This window comes from Sinocyclocheilus grahami, unplaced genomic scaffold (genome assembly GCF_001515645.1).
Source record: "Sinocyclocheilus grahami isolate Dianchi unplaced genomic scaffold, SAMN03320097.WGS_v1.1 scaffold199.1, whole genome shotgun sequence".
Lineage (NCBI taxonomy): Eukaryota > Metazoa > Chordata > Actinopteri > Cypriniformes > Cyprinidae > Sinocyclocheilus > Sinocyclocheilus grahami.
The window spans coordinates 787177-806036 of record NW_015505378.1 but is presented as its reverse complement, the minus strand read 5'-3'; positions in this window follow the sequence as shown (position 1 = coordinate 806036).

Genomic DNA, 18860 nt, shown 5'->3' with positions numbered 1-18860 from the left:
CTGAGTGTTAATGTGTCTGTTAAAATAAAGATTTCTTCAAGAGTCGGCCAAGCCGACGAAATACTCGCTGTGCAAAAACAGGGAGAGTATATCGTGTAGTAAATACAAGGACAAAAGAGTCTGACAACCTCAGACATCTCTGCTCTCAGGACTAACTCATCATTTCCACCAGTTCTGACGGGCGAGTTGTTTGCTAGAGGGATACCATCAACTTGTCAAGAATGACACAAAACAAGAGAGTGCCCACAGACAAACACATTGTGAGGTTGAGGTGTGTGTACCGTAAATGATGGGGTCCGTTATGACCTTTGTGGGTTTGTGGTAGACAAATGGGTCTGCAGATGGAGCAGAGGTGTGTTGGCCTAGAGGTGTCTTGGTTTATAGTCTACTGCTGCGAGGAACTGGGACACAGGAATCTCCTTTGTTGCCCGAGGTGGAGTCAAGAGGTAACTGTAAAATTCAGAGAGTACATTCAGAAGTCACTGGTACAGTCAGGGCCGTCCTTAGCTGACGCGGGGCCCCCCTCGATCCATTCGCAATCGCTTTCCGGGGGGAGGGGGGCCCCCTCGGTCCTTTCGCCACGGGGCCCGGTGCGACCGCACCAGTTCACCACCCTAAGGACGGCCCTGGGTATAGTGGAAGGTGCTGTCGAGTCGATCTCCAGAGTACATCCCAGGAAGGAATACCGGGCTGCTATAATCAGGCTTTGAGAGGAACTGGAAGACTGGCATATCCTTTGTTGCCCAAGGTAGAGTCAAGAAGCAACTCTGGGAATTCATTCAGATGTCTCTGGAATAGTGGAAGGTGCTGTTTAGCCAATCTTTCGAGTTCATTCAAATGTGAAAATTCTGCACAGCAAAAATTGGAAACAGCTTGTACACATGAGAAATGTGTCCAATTAGGGTCAGGTGAAGTAGAAACCAGCTTAATTACACAGGACTCCCTTAAAACAGATTTCAAATGTCCTAAAACAAAGTTTTGTTTACACAGTACTGGGCTTCTGCAGGGAGGTCTGATGAGGGATGGGGTGATCAGTATCTTTTTTTATAGCCTTAAGCCCAAAGTATACTTCGGTCCGCGCACTGTCCTCGTGATGCAATTTTCGTCATCTGAAGTGTCCGCGGATGTCCTACATACAACAGCGCAGGCGTGAGGTGAGTCAAGCAGGTGGTCATGCGCATGTGTCATGCTCGTCCATACACGCTCATCCGCGGTTGAGTATACTTTGAACGCTGTGCGGATGCGGCTGTGAGCGAGACGGAACTGAACGAGGAAAGTAAAATATACCTGGGCCTTTAGGCAGAGTCAACAGGTAACTGTGAAACTCTTGAGAATTCATTCAGAAGTTCTCTGGAATAGTAGAAGGTCTTCCTGATACAAATGTGAAAGCTTTGCAAAGCAAACAACAAAGACTGGCTGTACACTTGTAAACACCCTGAAGAAACATGTCCACTAAGAGTCAGGTGAACCTGAATCCAGCCTAATTATACAGAACTTCCTGAAAAACCAATAACGCACATCCCTAGAAATAAAGTTATGTTTACAGGGTACAATCCGGCTACAATGAGCTCCAGGTGGAGTCAAGAGGTAACTGTGAATCCCTGAGAATTCATTTAGAAATCCCTGGAATAGTGGAAGGAGCAAGTCCACCACATTTCATACTCTTTCTCATCAAACACACCTGATTCAACTCAGTGGATCATTAGCTTGTAACTCTAAGACCCAAAATGGACAGGTCAGACAAGAGAACAGAGTTGGAAAACACTGGTATATTTGATCTTCCAAGCACATCCATGTTGGAAAAATCTGCAGAGTAAATACTGGAAACAGGTCCATTGTCTTCTCAGCACAAGTGAGACTTCTTTAGGTTAAGAGCTTCTTCATTTTAGATTCAATGAGTGCTTCTACTGCATGTTCCAAGCCTCTCACAGCATCGTCTTGATCTGAGAGTTTTGGGAGGAGCAGGTGGAAATGGTACTGTCATGAAGATGAGAGATGTCTTTCTAGGGTGCTTGTGGGGTTTGTCATGCTATCTGCGTACTTGTGGCAGCCACAGGTGTGCATATGGGGATTGTGAGTTTCCGGGTGGCCCACTTTAGCACATGTCTTTGTGGAGGATGGGCAAGAAAAGTGAACTGTTATGAATAACTTACTTTATAAAGAATGTCCTCCTGCAGTTGGCTCTGCAGTATTCCATAGTTCACAGTGGCTGTATATGGCACACAAAATGACAAGCACTTACCAAAATTGCATGCTTTGAGATTGCCTGACCTTCATGTAACTTTTAAGAGTAAAGGTGTGCAGGTTTCTATCATTATACTTGGAACCAAACTGAATGGGGAATGATCATTTATCTAAGTTTTCTTTTTTAAAACATTTAGTTTTAAATTTTTAGCAGTGCTGCTTTGCTGTTAAGCCCAAAGCATACTTCAATTTTGATGAGTACTGCACTGCATACACACCACTCAATTTTTGTAACCGGGTCGCACATGCACATTGAATTTGTTTAGACTTTTAAAGGCTATGTTTTTGACTGTACGCAAAAGACAGTTTGCATTGTAAAACAGTTTGGAAAACTTGAATTTTTAAATTTAGGGCTCTTGAATAAAAGCCTCCTGAAGCGAATCAATGCGTTTTTGTAAGAAAAATATTTAAAACTTTATAAACCGTAATCTCCAGCTTCAGCTAACTGTCGTACACACGTTCACGAGAGAGTGGCATTCCAGCGGATGATGTAGGATGATGTAGGACGTAGCATAAGCTCCGGTGAGAAGTGATGAACGCAGAAGCGCAGAGGAGAAAGCAAAACAAAACATTGATCATGAATTAGAAGTTCAAAACGAGGATTTGTAAAGAAAAACACTGGAGGATTTCGATATAAGCCAAAAGGAGCTAAAGTAAGGAAGCTTTGCTTCCTTTGCTCCTGTAAACAATACTTGGTTCTCGCGAAACTAGCATATTCTCACCGAAGCTTACATTACGCCTACATCCGACCTACGTCATCTACTGGAACGCCACTCTCTCATGGTGCTACTCTCTTGTCACTTTTTATGATTGATGGGTGCATTTTATTGGACTTCTTTTTGACTATTGAAAAATAACACCCATTCACTGCCATTATAAAGCTTTAAAGAATTATAAGAGCCAGGACATTTTTTTATATAACTCTGATTGTATTCGTCTGAAAGAAGAAATTCATATACACCTAGGATGGCTTGAGGGTGAGTAAATCATGGGGTATTTTTTATTTTTGAGTGAACTATCTCTTTTAGAAATGAGAAGTAGGAAATTTCCCATAGCAATGCGAAGGCAGCTTAACACTGCTGCTACAGCTCTATATACATTCGCACAGACATCTTCACTTATTTATACCAATAAATGGTTGACAGAACGTGTCCTTAAGATTGTTCTTGATTACATGTTTTGCACTTTTTTTAATTGGATGCATTGCAGACAGCAGTTTGTTTTCTTGTCTTTGCGAGAATAAGCTGCAAGGTGAACTGCACTAAATGTCGACTAGATCTGCAAGAAACCGCTATTCTACATCAAAGTGCTGAGTGATTTATGAATACAATCCACTGCTGAGGATATTGTCAGACGGTGCATTTGTATCGACACATCACTCATCTCCCTTCTACCCATCTTTTGTAATTTTTCATCTTATCTTTTACTGCAACGTGCCGCTAATTTCCTCCTCTTTGACTTTTTTTCTGCTTTATCTTCTTTTTCTCGTTCTTTTACTGGAAGTGTTTATGTGACAAGAAGCAGAGGCCTAGCCACAGAAGGCTATCTTCACTCTGTCACTCTTTATAACAGTTAAAAGTTAGCCATAGCGCAAAGAGGCAGAACTGCTATTCTCGTGAACCGCTAACTGACAGCCGAGGAAGTGTCAAACCACAGGAAGTGACATGTAAAAACTTATTTAAAACACTGTCGTTTTCCAACACAGGTTAGCAGAAATTTCTAATGCAAGCTTAAAACAAAGGATCTTTCTAGATCAAGAACAAGCTAGCTGGATAGATAGATACTTTCTCGTCTTTTCATATTTCACTTCATGTGACAGCCTTGATGGCTTAAATACATCATTGTGGGCTAAGATAAATGACGTCTGTCAGACAGATGGTGCAAGATTTAAGTAATATTAACCACCATGGTTTGTACTTCGTGCTTTTGGCTTGTCTTCTATCAACTTGTAGTTTAGAACCAGTTTTGTTTTTGTACCAGTTTTAATGTTGGTCCAACCAATACAATTGTTTGACTGGTTAGCATGGCCCTGTTAGACCTGCTGGTAGATGTTGGAACTACTTTTTTTTTCCCGAAGCAAATATTTTATTACATATTTACACCGCGCTCTTGCGTTTATATATATATGTATATATGTCAATCAATTTAATTACTTCACATATGAACCGCATTCAAACTTTTTCAAATCTGCTAGCACATTTTATTTTACCGTCATCAACACACGGGAAACACTATATATATATATATATATATATATATTAATAGTGCCTTTAAAAGTAGCAAAAGTTGCATATCAAAAAATTAAAATACAAGAAAAAAGCAAGATGAAAACATTCATCAAAGCAATTGCACATACACACACACACACACACATATATATATATATATATATATAGACACGGCCCCATTTGTACAGGCAGATAAATCAATCACAGACATCTGCAAAGCACAGAGGGATTATTGATGTCTGATTTTTAAATGTCGAATGCTAGTCATGAATCTGTCATTGAACACCACTGATATCACTCCATTAGACCGAGAGAGCTCTCACATACACTCCTGTCTGTCTCTCACATTCACTCGCTCTTAGCAGTGTTGACAAAATTCAGGCAGATGTTATCTAGCTCCCCAAGACATTCAATTACAAGTGGGGCAATAAAGGCAATTTAAGGCAATAAGCTTTAAATACAAGGCCGACCATTAGGGGAGTCGTGTGGAATTTAATGATTCCAATTCCAGTTTCCAATTCTGATTCCGCATTCTGGCTCCTCAGCTTGGTTTATAAGATTATTTCATTTGGGAATCAGACTATATTAGTCTTGCTGTATCTTTTGGTTTACTTAAAAGAACCACCTCATAAAAGTCATTAATTCAGAAAAAGAGTCTATATTTGTTACTCTATATGTGACCCTGGAGCACAAAAGCAGTCTTAAGTCGCTGGGGTATATTTGTAGCAATAGCCAACAATACATTGTATGGGTCAAAATTGTTGATTTTTCTTTTATGCCAAAAATCATTAGGATATTAAGTAAAGATCATGTTCCATGAAGATATTTTGTAAATTTGCTACTGTAAATATATCAAAACTTAATTTTTGATTAGTAATATGCATAGCTAAGGACTTAATTTGGACAACTTTAAAGGCGATTTTCTCAGTATTTTGATTTTTTTGCACCCTCAGATTCCAGATTTTCAAATAGTTGTATCTCGGCCAAATATTGCCCTTTCCTAACAAACCATACATCAATGGAAAGCTTATTTATTCAGATTTCATGTATTATATATTCATTTGATGTATAAATCTCAATTTAAAAAAAATTTACCCTTATGACTGGTTTTGTGGTCCAGGGTCACATATGTTTTTGATTTACTACGAAGAAATCAGATCATAAGAGTAATTTATTCAGGAATTGGACTACATTAGTTGTTCTGTATATTTTGATTCACTATAAGAGAAATCAGCTCATAAGACTCATTCATTCAGGAATTCAGACTAAACTCACTGTTCTGTTTTTTATTCACTGAAGAAAGAAAAAAAACGTTCAAAAGAGTCATTCATTCTGGAATCAGACTGAACTCGTTGTCCTGTATGTTTTTGATTCAATAAAATGAATCACCTCAAAAGAGTCATTCATTAAGGAATTGGACTAAATTGTTAAAGGAATAGTTCCCCCAAAAATTTAAATTTGATGTTTATCTGCTTACCCCCAGGGCATCCAAGATGTAGGTGGCTTTGTTTCTTCAGTATGTTACCATTGCCATGCATTATATGACTGATAGACTGCAACGGTTAAAGTTAAAAATCATCATTTGTGTTCTACTGAAGAAACAAAGTCACCTACATCTTGGATGAATCGGACTATACTAGTTTCGCTGTATGTTTTGGATTCACTAAAATGAATCAACTCATAAGAGTCAATCATTCAGGAATCAGACTACACTAGTTGTCCTATATGTTTTCGATTCCCTAAAAAGAATCAACTAAGAGTCATTTGTTTGTGAATCCTACATGTTTCTCCTTGTAGATTTGTCTGCATTGGTGGAAGAATGATTCACTTCATGAAGTAATGGAGCCGTTCTCATTCCAGACTCCCTCTCATCTTATTCGCTGCATTGTCACAGGAAGTCCATTAAACAGCAGCACAACAGTGACTTGGGCACACCAGCTGGTCTGTTCCCAACAATGAAGCGCCCTGACCTCTGCTTCACCACTTTCTCATGGGTGGGTGGTCAAAGCCAGCGACCCCTGCGTGTCTCCTGCCATAAAGAGAGGTCAAAGGTCGTGCCCAGACCAATGAACAGTTAGAGAACCAAATATCTTCACACCGGTTGGACGACTCAATCTACAGAAGACTGAAGGTTATGGGCGAAAAGAAACACCACCGAATTTACTTGCCCTTTCATTGGAGAACTTTTGGAGAATAAGAACTCATTACTGTCCAAAATGAAGTACATACATTTGGATGTAAATTGTAATGCTTGATTAAGAGGCTTTATAATCCATCATGCCCTGCCAGCGTCCTGTTTGCTATTGTCTGATTCGGCCCCAATGCTCCAGAGGTCATGAACTCGAATAATGCGGCCCATTCTCCAGACGCACCACTCTTTGAAAAGCCATTCAACCACAATCACACAAGTGACTATAGGGAAAGACAGAGAAAACAATGTGTCGCCAGCCAAATATAAGATGACAGTCCGTGTGGAGTCAGATATCTGAACCAGGGCCATTAGCACATAAACCCAAGAGGGGGGAAAAAGCCATGAAATGTAATTATTTTGTTGCAATAACAACATCAATAGTAAAATCATCACCAAATAAAACAATCACACTTTTTTCAAGCATGTTTCTCAAGCACTCTCCCCATCTGCTATTGGCTGGTGAAACAGACAGTGCTGTTCCAAACTCACACCAACGCTGCTTTGTCTGGATAGTTGGGAGGCTCAAACAATGGCCCAGTTTACACCTGGCTTATACCTTTACTGACATTGAAAATGACCCTAAAATATGAAAATATGGATAATAATAATGAAAATAAAAGACTCCTGTAAAACCTCTTGTAATTTCATTAGGCAAATAAAACCCAAATATCAATTGCCAAAAGTGAGGGGAAAAAAAAACTTCCACATGTATATACACCACAGCAATACAATTCATTTATTGTAAAACTCTAATCCGTATTTCATAACATAAAACAAATTCTATAATAATTTATCAATATTATAACATAATTTAAATTTATATAAGGAATAAATAAACATGAATATATTAAACATTAAAATACATTTGAACAAATATTATAATTTACAATAGTACAATTTATTTTTATATTCTTTTTCTCCTCATAATAAATTAACTGAAAAGAAACAAAAATTGTATGTATGACATTTTATTTAATTATATTTTTATAATTATATTAATTATATTTTTTCTCATAATAAAATAATTTAAACAAATATGACATTTTATTAATTATAAACAATTTATTAATTATTAAATATTAAAAAATATAATGTTAATAATAAAATTAATATTAAAATATTTACACATGTTGTTACATTTAATAATAATAATAATAATAACCATTTTATTAGTTTTTCTATATAGACCAGAGTGACTATAGTAAATTATGCATATATATATATATATATATATATATATATATATATATTATATTATATTATTCCATGGTCTGTCTGAGTACTGGATGCTGATTGGCTGGCAGGTATGCAGTAAAACCGTTTAATGCACAGGTTGTTCCAAATCAGTTTAATCACCGTTCTATATTAATGCGCTGCTTTAATTGATGCACACTAACCACACACACACACAGATAGAGAAAGAGAGAGAGAGAGAGAGAGAAGAGGTCAGAGATCACTGATTGCGCTGCACACACACACACACATAAACATGTTGTCAACGCTTCCCCATGATTTTCATTAATAAAATAGCTTAGATACTAGATCGCTACATTATATTCCTCAACAGCGAGGTGGTCAAATCACTATTTCTGAAGTAATTGTTTGCACAGAGAGACACGCAGACGCAGCTACACACAACTGTCATCTCTCTCTCTCTCTCAAACGATCGATCGATAATTAATTGAAATACATGCCATAATTCATTCAAATTAATGTGGTCTAACCGCACTATTTAATCTCTGTGTATGATTTGAAGCGGGCAGAATGCTAGCGCTAACGTGCCGCAACTGACGAAAATAACTGTAATTTTTACCTATTCGGTCAAATATTGTGCTGCAAAGAGCAATACTAGTTTTAACTTGTCTATAACTTGGCAAACGAGCATGGAATAAGTGGGATAATCAACAGCTAGCCGTGCGTTAAAGGATTTTAAATGCACTCCGCTTCGCATCAGGTGGTTCTTTGCCTCCACGTCGTGCATTTAAAATCCATTAATGCACGGCTAGCCGTTGATTATCCCTTACTTATATTATATTATATTATATGCCTGTGTTTTGATGCAGACTGATGCAAAATTTTCAAAACTTGCTTAGACTGCTTAAACTTTCCAAGATATTCTGCCCTCCCAGACTAGATCAGCCACTTTCTCCTGTTACTTGCAGATTTGGCTACCCACAAGCCCCTGCATTAGGCAGACTCATTCCTCACTCAATCCCATCATCAGACCTCACGGCAGGCTCTGAAGACGCTGTCTGTTCACCTGAAGCTCCTGGCAGGAGAGATAAGGTGAAATTTACTGTAACTCATTCAAAGCGCTGAAGCCTTTGGGTTTCAGAGCCGGAGCGGAGCGCTTCTCTCTCCTTTCACACACGGATGAAACTGATGCCTGTGGCTCTCTCACGGTTTGGGGAACACACACTTTGTTGTAGTGGTTTATACTTGCGATTTCATAGCACATGTCACCGGTGTTACCTGAAATGACAACAAAGCCTGGATTTGTATGAAACAGCCGAGAACAGCCGGGCAGAGAGTGAGGGACGGTAAAATACCTCAGTCGATTAGGTGAGGCGTAGAGATAGAAAACCGTACCTGATAAACCATGATGGATTAATCACACAAAAACTATTTTCCTGCTTTATAAACCACATCCATGCAGATCGTACATGGAAAATAAGTAAGCAAGCAAGTAAGTGAATAAATAAATAAATAAATTATAAAATGTAATTATTAGATTATAAATTATTAATTATAAATTATAAAATAATTAAATGTATGACTAAAATAATAAGAATATTAAAAGATACAAATATATGATTTCTCAAATATTAATACTTCTTTATTAATACAAATAATTTTAGCGTAATATTGCTAAAATAAAAATAAGAATATTAAAAATATTATTAAAATATTTACATTATGTACAATAAATATAATTAATAAGTCATAATAATAATAATAATCAGTATTAATTATAAAACAACTTAATATAACTAAAATAATATATGATGTCTAAAAAAATACATAATAATAATAATAATAATAATAATAATTGTTGTTAATTATAATGTAATATATTACTAAAATAATGAGAATATTAAATATATTTAAATATATATATAAATAATTAATAATATATAAATTAAAATATACATTTATATTATGTGTCTTAAAATAAATATTAATATAATAATAATAATAATAATACAAGCTTTATTCATTATAAAATAATTTATAACAAAAATAATAAAATATGAACATTAACATATGCATTCGCATAATGTATAAAATAATAATGCAAATAATAATAAAGTTTATAACAAACACTTTATTACTTATAAATTGAATATATTTGAATATTAATAAAATAAGAATAGTAAAAATACATTCATATTATGTATCATTAAATAATAATTTTAAGATAATAACACATTTTATTTACATTTATTGACACATTTTATTTACTTTATTACTTATTAACTGAATATATATATATATATATATATATATATAATAAATATATTATATTATATTGTATTTTTTAAATAATATGACTAAAATAATTAAAATAAGAATACATACATGTTATGTATAATACAATAAAACAAGTATAATATATATATATATATGTATGTGTGTGTGTGTATATGTGTGTGTGTATATATATATATATATATATATATAACTTTTTAAAAAAGTGTCAAAATCATAATAGATGTCATTTAAATATCAACATCTTAAAGCCACAGCAGCGAAAACATCCAATTTAATACTAAGTGTCGGCGAGAGGATTGAAAATGTTAATGTAAAACTATATTTTTTGGTACAACAGTATAGAGAAACAATTTAAAATAAGAGTATGGTGTACTATGAACCATACTGTAACTTTCAAAACTAAAACATCCAGTCTAAAAATGTTATTGAAGGCTGGAACTGAAGAATGGATCTCATCAGCAAACCTGCAACCCATCATTTCACCTGCGTTTACCTCAACATCTGAAATGCACAGCAGAAAGAGTGGAAGATGGTCACGAGAAACGACATTATATTTTGATTATAAGTTGAACACAGGAAAGAAAAGAAGTACGATACGACCCCTTCACGGGAAAACTGCTAATGCTCCAAAAGCAGCTCTGCGCTCACAGCGCGACTCCTAGAACAGTGTCATTAGTCTGTAGATCTGCTGGAACACGCCGGCAGGCCAATCTCTCTCCCTCACAACCCAATTAAAGCTCTCTGTATGTTTCTCACTCCCAGAGGCCTGTTTGACAGATGGTACGACCCATCAGTCTGCACAGCTGCAGCCCAGACCCTAACAAGCCTGGCATCAGAGACCCTCTTCTCCACCTCATTCTGGCCTGTCAGCCGCGATTAGCCTGTAAGTAAGGTCTATGTGCGCGTGCACACATTCACATGTGTTTGTACGGACACATTTATAGAAAAGGGTGTTGTGTGCCAGAGTGGGACAGCAGATTCGGGCCTTGGCAACCCGTCTGGGGATTAGAAGCTCCATCCCTCAGATCACGCGTGGCTGGCTGATCCGTCTGCTGCCCCTCTGTCCATCCTCATCCAGACCAGACTCTCATTCACAGACAGCCACACCTCACTGTTTGGGTTCAGAAAGACAGTCAGTAACAAATAAAGCGAGTCATGAGTCACACGTGTTAATAAAGCAGTATGTCACTTGAAGCAGTGCACTACAATGAACAACTCTTCCACCAATTATTACTCAGCCCTCTGGAATACTTGATTCTGATTGGTCAGTCATGACATTCTGCTGTCACTTACTTTTAATGACATTAAATTCTGGAAATAACTAATTGACTAATTAATATATAAAAAAATAATACATATTTTTAGCATTTTTTTAAATTCTGACATTAAATTCTAAAACTGACTGTTGTCCCTGTTGTTTCATGTCCCTCATAACTATATAATACAATTATTTCAAACCCTAATTTATATTTCATAAACTAAAATATAATGTAACAATACGATACAATATAAATACATTTATTATATACTGTATATATTTATGTTTATAAATACATTTTTATAAACACATTTATTTTAAATTAAAATGAATTTGACAATAAATGCAATATATTTTTCGTATCTCACATAATAAAATTATTTCATACTTAAACAAGCATTTCTTGACATAAAATACACCATAATAGAAATAATTTATAATTACAATATTTGTATAAATAAATAAACATTATATATATATATAACACATAATTTAATAAATGAAATACATGATACATAAAATAATACATAACATTTATTTTGAACACTAGAGACTTCTTTGTAAAACATTAAAATACTCACCTGGATCTCTTCAGGTTCTTTCCTCAAACGCAAGCCCTCTTAGGAAACCATTAAGCCAGTAAAGCTCTGAGGGGCTTATGAAGATGTGGGCCATCTGGAGAGATGGCCATGGGCCGGTGGGGAAGCACACAAACTGTCTCCCTGTAGCTGTCGCTCTGTCCATATATATATATATATATATATATATATATTTAAATCTAATGTTTATATATTTATGCTTTTTTTGGTTGTATTTCATATATTATGAAGATTTCTCTAATGATCACGTGCAGTTCAGTAAGTGAAAGATTATTAAGCATTTTCACTCAGTGAAGGATTCATCAGACTGATTCAAACCGGTAACTTGTGAGTTCTTGAGTCTTTTTGAATGATTCATTAAAACACCTGGCTCTTCAACATTAAAGAAAGATAGTCACTTAAGTGCATTAATACAGAATTCACCTATACTACATATCAAATGTGACGCATCTAATCTGATTTAGGGACGCAACTTTCCCGATGAAAGTTTGAATGTGGTTTGATAGTAAGAGGTATCTGTTCTCAGGATGGGCTACTTCATGGAGAGGGGCTTTAGCAACAATATCCATCGCCCATCATTCCCTCCAGCCATCTGTGCCTGCATCTGAGCCCGGCTGACAGGCTTCACACTTACCGAGTGTGAAATTAGCATGTGTGTGTGTGTGAGGAGCACTGGGGGTGTGGGGAGCTCCATTAAAACAGCGTGGTACGTGTGTGTTCGGGGTTGTGTTGGTGTCGTGACTGTGTGAGTGTGTGTTGGGTCCCAGTGGAAGGCACAGGTGTTCGGGTCGACTCTCAGTGGCCTGGAAAGCACGAAGCCTGCGCTCGACGGGAATCCGATCTGCGATGGTCCTCCCCTGAATTATGTTAATTAACCTTCGCCCTGGAACATCATTCTCCAGTATCAGGGTGAGCTGTTCACGTCAACACATGTCTGTAATTGGCTATTGAACTTCACTCAGCGGTTTGTGCAACCCGACCCCTTAACTGTGACCTCTGGTGTTGTGACCGCGCTGACATCTGCCTTCGGTGGGGAATTAATCACACGTTATGTTTGGAATTAAATTCTAGAGTAATGCTTAGTGAATAATGCGCATATAAACTGTATACTGCCTTATTTTTAATAATCATATGTAAATGTAATATTACATGTTTGCTAAGTAGCTCCCCCAACAATAATCACCATGATATGCAGTGAATCAGCAATAATTAACTCATCATGTGCATGTTTAAAACAGTAAGTGGAATCCAATTACTTCATTTTAGAAAAAAAGATGCTTAATTTTGAATTTTTTTTGTAAAAAACCTCTGCAGTGAATGGGGGCCGTCAGAACGAGGGTCCAAACAGCTGATAAAAACATCACAATAATCCACAAGTAATCCACACCTCTCCAGTCCAACAGTTAACATCGTGTGAAGTGAAAAGCTGAATGTTTGTCAGAAACAAATCCATAATTAACAACTTTTTAACTTCTTACTGTTGCTTTCAGAAAGTCCTCCATGATACTATTGCTTCCTCCGTTGAGAAAGTCATCTCATCTGAATCAGGAGAGAAATCTGCACAGATCAAGCACAGTTTACTGATCAAGTAAAAACAGCTCTAAACAAATATGTGGGTGGATTTTGATGTGAGAGACAACAGGTGATGGACTTTTTCACTAAAAGAAGCGTTATTATGAATTATGGACTCATATTTTGGCCTGAAGTGACAGTTTGAAGTTAAAAACATCTTAATGATGGATTTGTTTGTTATAAACATGCAGTTTTTTGCTTCACAAGACGTTGTGATGTTGATTGTGATGTTTTTATCAGCTGTTTAGACTCTCATTCTGACGGCACCCATTCACTGCAGATGATCCACTGGTGAGCAACTGATGCAATGCTAAATTACTCCAAACCTGTTCTGACAAAGAAACAAACTCATCTACATCTTGGATGGCCTGAGGATGAGTACATTTTCAGCAAATTTTCATTTTGGGTGAACGATTCCTTTAAGTCTGCATTGCATTGTGGGCTGCATTACCTAGAGTTACATACTGCACATGTTGACAAATGTAGAGTCAAACATAGTGACATTTCTGTGACTTATTAATGTTACCTATAAATATTCAATAAAATATAAAGATTCAAGTACGAAGAGAAATGGACTATCCCTTCGAAAATGCTGATGTTTTAAAATAAATTTGATGAAATTTTCCTATCCAGGAAAATGAAATATGATGAAACAGTATTCCAGTTTTTTTGTCTGTGAATGTGTCTGGAATACTCACAGGCAACACTCGCAGTTGGGCTGATACTTTTTAAAGGAAATTAAAGAAGGCGGTGGACATTACAAATAAAATAACAGAAGACAAAGCTGGAATCAACAACATTATGGAGGTCAGAAACTATAGCATAAACAGAACTTTGGCTAACGTTCTTCTAGCGTTCTTTCAACGTTACTGGTAAAATACTAATGTTAACAAAACATTCTTAAAATGTTAGCATAAAAATGATAAACATTAAGATGCTGTCAAATTTACCTTTGTACCGCGAAATTCCTCATTTCAATAGGAATCAGTGAAATCTGAATTTTGCGTAAGGGACTCGTAAAGCGAAACATTTCCCCACAAAGATTTTGCATCGGATTCAAATTTGCTAAACATCACTGAACAGTGCATATCTGGTTCCAAGATATAAAGTCTTCAGAAAGGAAAATCTGGAAAAGTTGGTGGACTGCTTATGTAGGTGAAGGACTGTATTAAATGCAAGAAAACTGAAATTAATACTTTAGTGGATACAGAATGTATTGCCGTAACAATTGTTTTATCCCCATGCATGGCATTTACTGTAGTGGGCATACAGTATAGACCTCCTTCATCAAGTAGTATGTTTTATGATCATTTGAGAAATCTTTTGAAAGGGTTTGATAGCAATAAAGAGTTAATTCTGGTTGGGGACTTTAATATAAATTGCACTGAGAAGTCAACTAAAAGCTTCAAGAAATAGACAGTTTGACCTCGTACAGTTAATTCAGGGCCCCACTAGAATTAACTCATTATCTGAAACTCAAACTGATTTAATATTTAGTAACAAACCAGAAAGAATAACTACGTCAATAAATGTATTAACAGGGTTATCAGATCATAATCTTATGTAAGGAAATTAACAAAACATAGGTTTCTATATCAACAAGACAAAGAAAATATGCTAAATATTATATCGAATAGATTTAAAAATGAATTTGAAGAGAAATGTAAAAAACTAGACTGGAATGACATTCTGTCTACAGTTAATTTAGAAGCTGCCTCTGAGTATTTAATGGTCACAATTAATAAGACTAAAGGTGAGTTTAGGAAAAAATGTCTCGTTTTCTAGAGAGAAGCAGAATTTGCCTTGGTTAAATGAACAATTATGGAAGTTAATGAAACAGAGGGAGCGTGCTTTGAAAATAGCGCTTAAATCAGGGTTAGCTCAAGATAGAAAGACTTATAATAAAGTTGTAAAATGAATTGAAAGCTAAATTCTTATAAATGATGCTAAGGGGAAAAATAGACAACTTTGGAAGAATATCAATATAGCATGAAATAAAAATAGTAAAAACTGAGATAAAGGTATTGAATTACAAGTTCAGGGAATTTTACTGTAATTCAAGATAGGGATCAAATTGCTTGTGTATATAATAATTTTTATAGATTCAGTTCAAGATTTAACACAAGGTTTTAGTGTAAGAAGTATGGATATTGTATAACCAAATCATGATTTTCCTGTTTTTTATATTTTTGAAGTATCTGAGTCCTATATAATAAATATTGTAAGTCAGCTTAAGAGTTCTAAGTGTCATGTGTTGGTGCTGTAAGGGCCACAGTTTTTTAATAAATCCACAGAAGAAACACTGGAGAAACTCAGGAAAATGCAGCACAACCAACATTTAACATAATCAATCAATAACAGCGAGGGATTGAACAGAACAGGGAGTACTTATACAGTAACTAAACTTGGGAACTAATGAGATAATTAACAAACACAGGTGAACAGAATGAACTAATCAAGGGACCATGGAAAACTAGGTCAAGAAACAAAACAAAACAGGAACAGGAAAAAACACAAACTAAAAGTCCATGACCATTACACTAGGGCTAAAGATGTTACTAAGTGTGATTCTGTAGTTGTTACAAAGTATACAAATGCTCTTAGTACACCTATTACTCATCTGGTTAATTTGTCAATAAAACAATGTTATTTTCCAAATGTCTGGAAGCCAGCAGTAATAAGACCTATATTTAAGACTGGTGATCCTGCTAACTAATTATAGACCTATTATTATTATTCCAGTTGTCTCTGAAGTAATTGAAAAGGTCATTTGTAATCAGTTTGTAGAGTATTTAAATCTTGGTCACTTTCCATTACATCCAATGCAGTTTGGATTTAGGACACATCATTCTATGGAGACAGCAAACTGTTATTTTGTTGAACAGATTAAATCCGTCTTGATAGGGGAGGTGTTGTTGGTGCTGTCTTACTTGATTTCAAAAAGGCTTTTGACACAGTTTATCATAATGTTATTTTACCCAAATTGTCAAAGTTTAATTGTTCTACTAATATATTAACATGGATGGAATCATATTTAAATTTAAGAAAACAATGTACAAGAATCAATATGCTTATCATTACTTGACTGTAACGTTGGAGTCCCACAAGGGTCGATTCTTGGACCAATTTTGTTTAGTCTATATATTAATGATCTGCCTATGGGTCCAGGTTCAGATGTATGCAGGTGATACATTTGTTTATACTTATGCTAAGACAAAAGAACAATCTGCTATCAAACTTACAGCTGCATTGAACAAAGCCGACTACCTAAATAATTCTTGCCTTACTCTTAATGTGAGTAAAACTGTAAGTATTTTTTAATTAAGAGAGATGATGAGCGCTGTCTGGATATTTTAGTTAAAGGGGAGGCAATAAATATCGTTGAACATTTTAAATATTTTAATTTTTATAGATTCAGTTCAAGATTTAACACAAGGTTTTAGTGTAAGAAGTATGGATATTGTATAACCAAATCATGATTTTCCTGTTTTTTATATTTTTGAAGTATCTGAGTCCTATATAATAAATATTGTAAGTCAGCTTAAGAGTTCTAAGTGTCATGTGTTGGTGCTGTAAGGGCCACAGTTTTTTAATAAATCCACAGAAGAAACACTGGAGAAACTCAGGAAAATGCAGCACAACCAACATTTAACATAATCAATCAATAACAGCGAGGGATTGAACAGAACAGGGAGTACTTATACAGTAACTAAATAACACCTATTACTAATAACACCTATTACTCATCTGGTTAATTTGTCAATAAAACAATGTTATTTTCCAAATGTCTGGAAGCCAGCAGTAATAAGACCTATATTTAAGACTGGTGATCCTGCTAACTAATTATAGACCTATTATTATTATTCCAGTTGTCTCTGAAGTAATTGAAAAGGTCATTTGTAATCAGTTTGTAGAGTATTTAAATCTTGGTCACTTTCCATTACATCCAATGCAGTTTGGATTTAGGACACATCATTCTATGGAGACAGCAAACTGTTATTTTGTTGAACAGATTAAATCCGTCTTGATAGGGGAGGTGTTGTTGGTGCTGTCTTACTTGATTTCAAAAAGGCTTTTGACACAGTTTATCATAATGTTATTTTACCCAAATTGTCAAAGTTTAATTGTTCTACTAATATATTAACATGGATGGAATCATATTTAAATTTAAGAAAACAATGTACAAGAATCAATATGCTTATCATTACTTGACTGTAACGTTGGAGTCCCACAAGGGTCGATTCTTGGACCAATTTTGTTTAGTCTATATATTAATGATCTGCCTATGGGTCCAGGTTCAGATGTATGCAGGTGATACATTTGTTTATACTTATGCTAAGACAAAAGAACAATCTGCTATCAAACTTACAGCTGCATTGAACAAAGCCGACTACCTAAATAATTCTTGCCTTACTCTTAATGTGAGTAAAACTGTAAGTATTTTTTAATTAAGAGAGATGATGAGCGCTGTCTGGATATTTTAGTTAAAGGGGAGGCAATAAATATCGTTGAACATTTTAAATATTTGGGTATGATTATAGATTCTAATATATATATATATATATATATGTATATATATATATATATATATATATATATAAAAGGTTTCTAGAAAAGCTAGAGCAAGATTGATGATTGATGAATATTAGGCACCAATTACATATGGCTGTTGCTAAACCTTTTATGCACACAAATATTCTCCCACATTTATCCTATTGTGCTACAAGTTGTACCCAAACAAGTATAACTGCGTTAAAACCATTATATACTCTTTATACACAAGCTGTGAAAAGTTTCGATAAAAAATCAAGGAGTTCATTGCACTATTATTAAAAATGATAAATTATTGACGTTTGACAGTTTTTTATTCTTTGCAAATATGTGATTCATGTATAAACTAATTCACGATTGCACCACCACCTCTTAAACAATGTACGTCTCTCTGTAAGGACAATATTAGGGAGACTAGGTCATCAGTTAGAGGTGCCTGTTCGGATAAATAAAAAAAAACGGTCTTTGAACAATCAGCTTTTTCAGTTAGAGCAGCAAAAAGATGGAATTCAATACCTGTTCATATTAGAGAGTGTATTTTTAAAACTACACTTAAAGTATGGCTTAAGAAAAAAGAAGTATGTGACCACTGATTGTTTTTCAGTTTTATGGAATATGATGTGATATTGTATTATATTGTACTGCTTGTGATGGAGTGCTGTAATTTTATAACAACATCCTGCCCAGGGACTGCAGATGCAAATTAGGTTTATAGCTAACTCTGG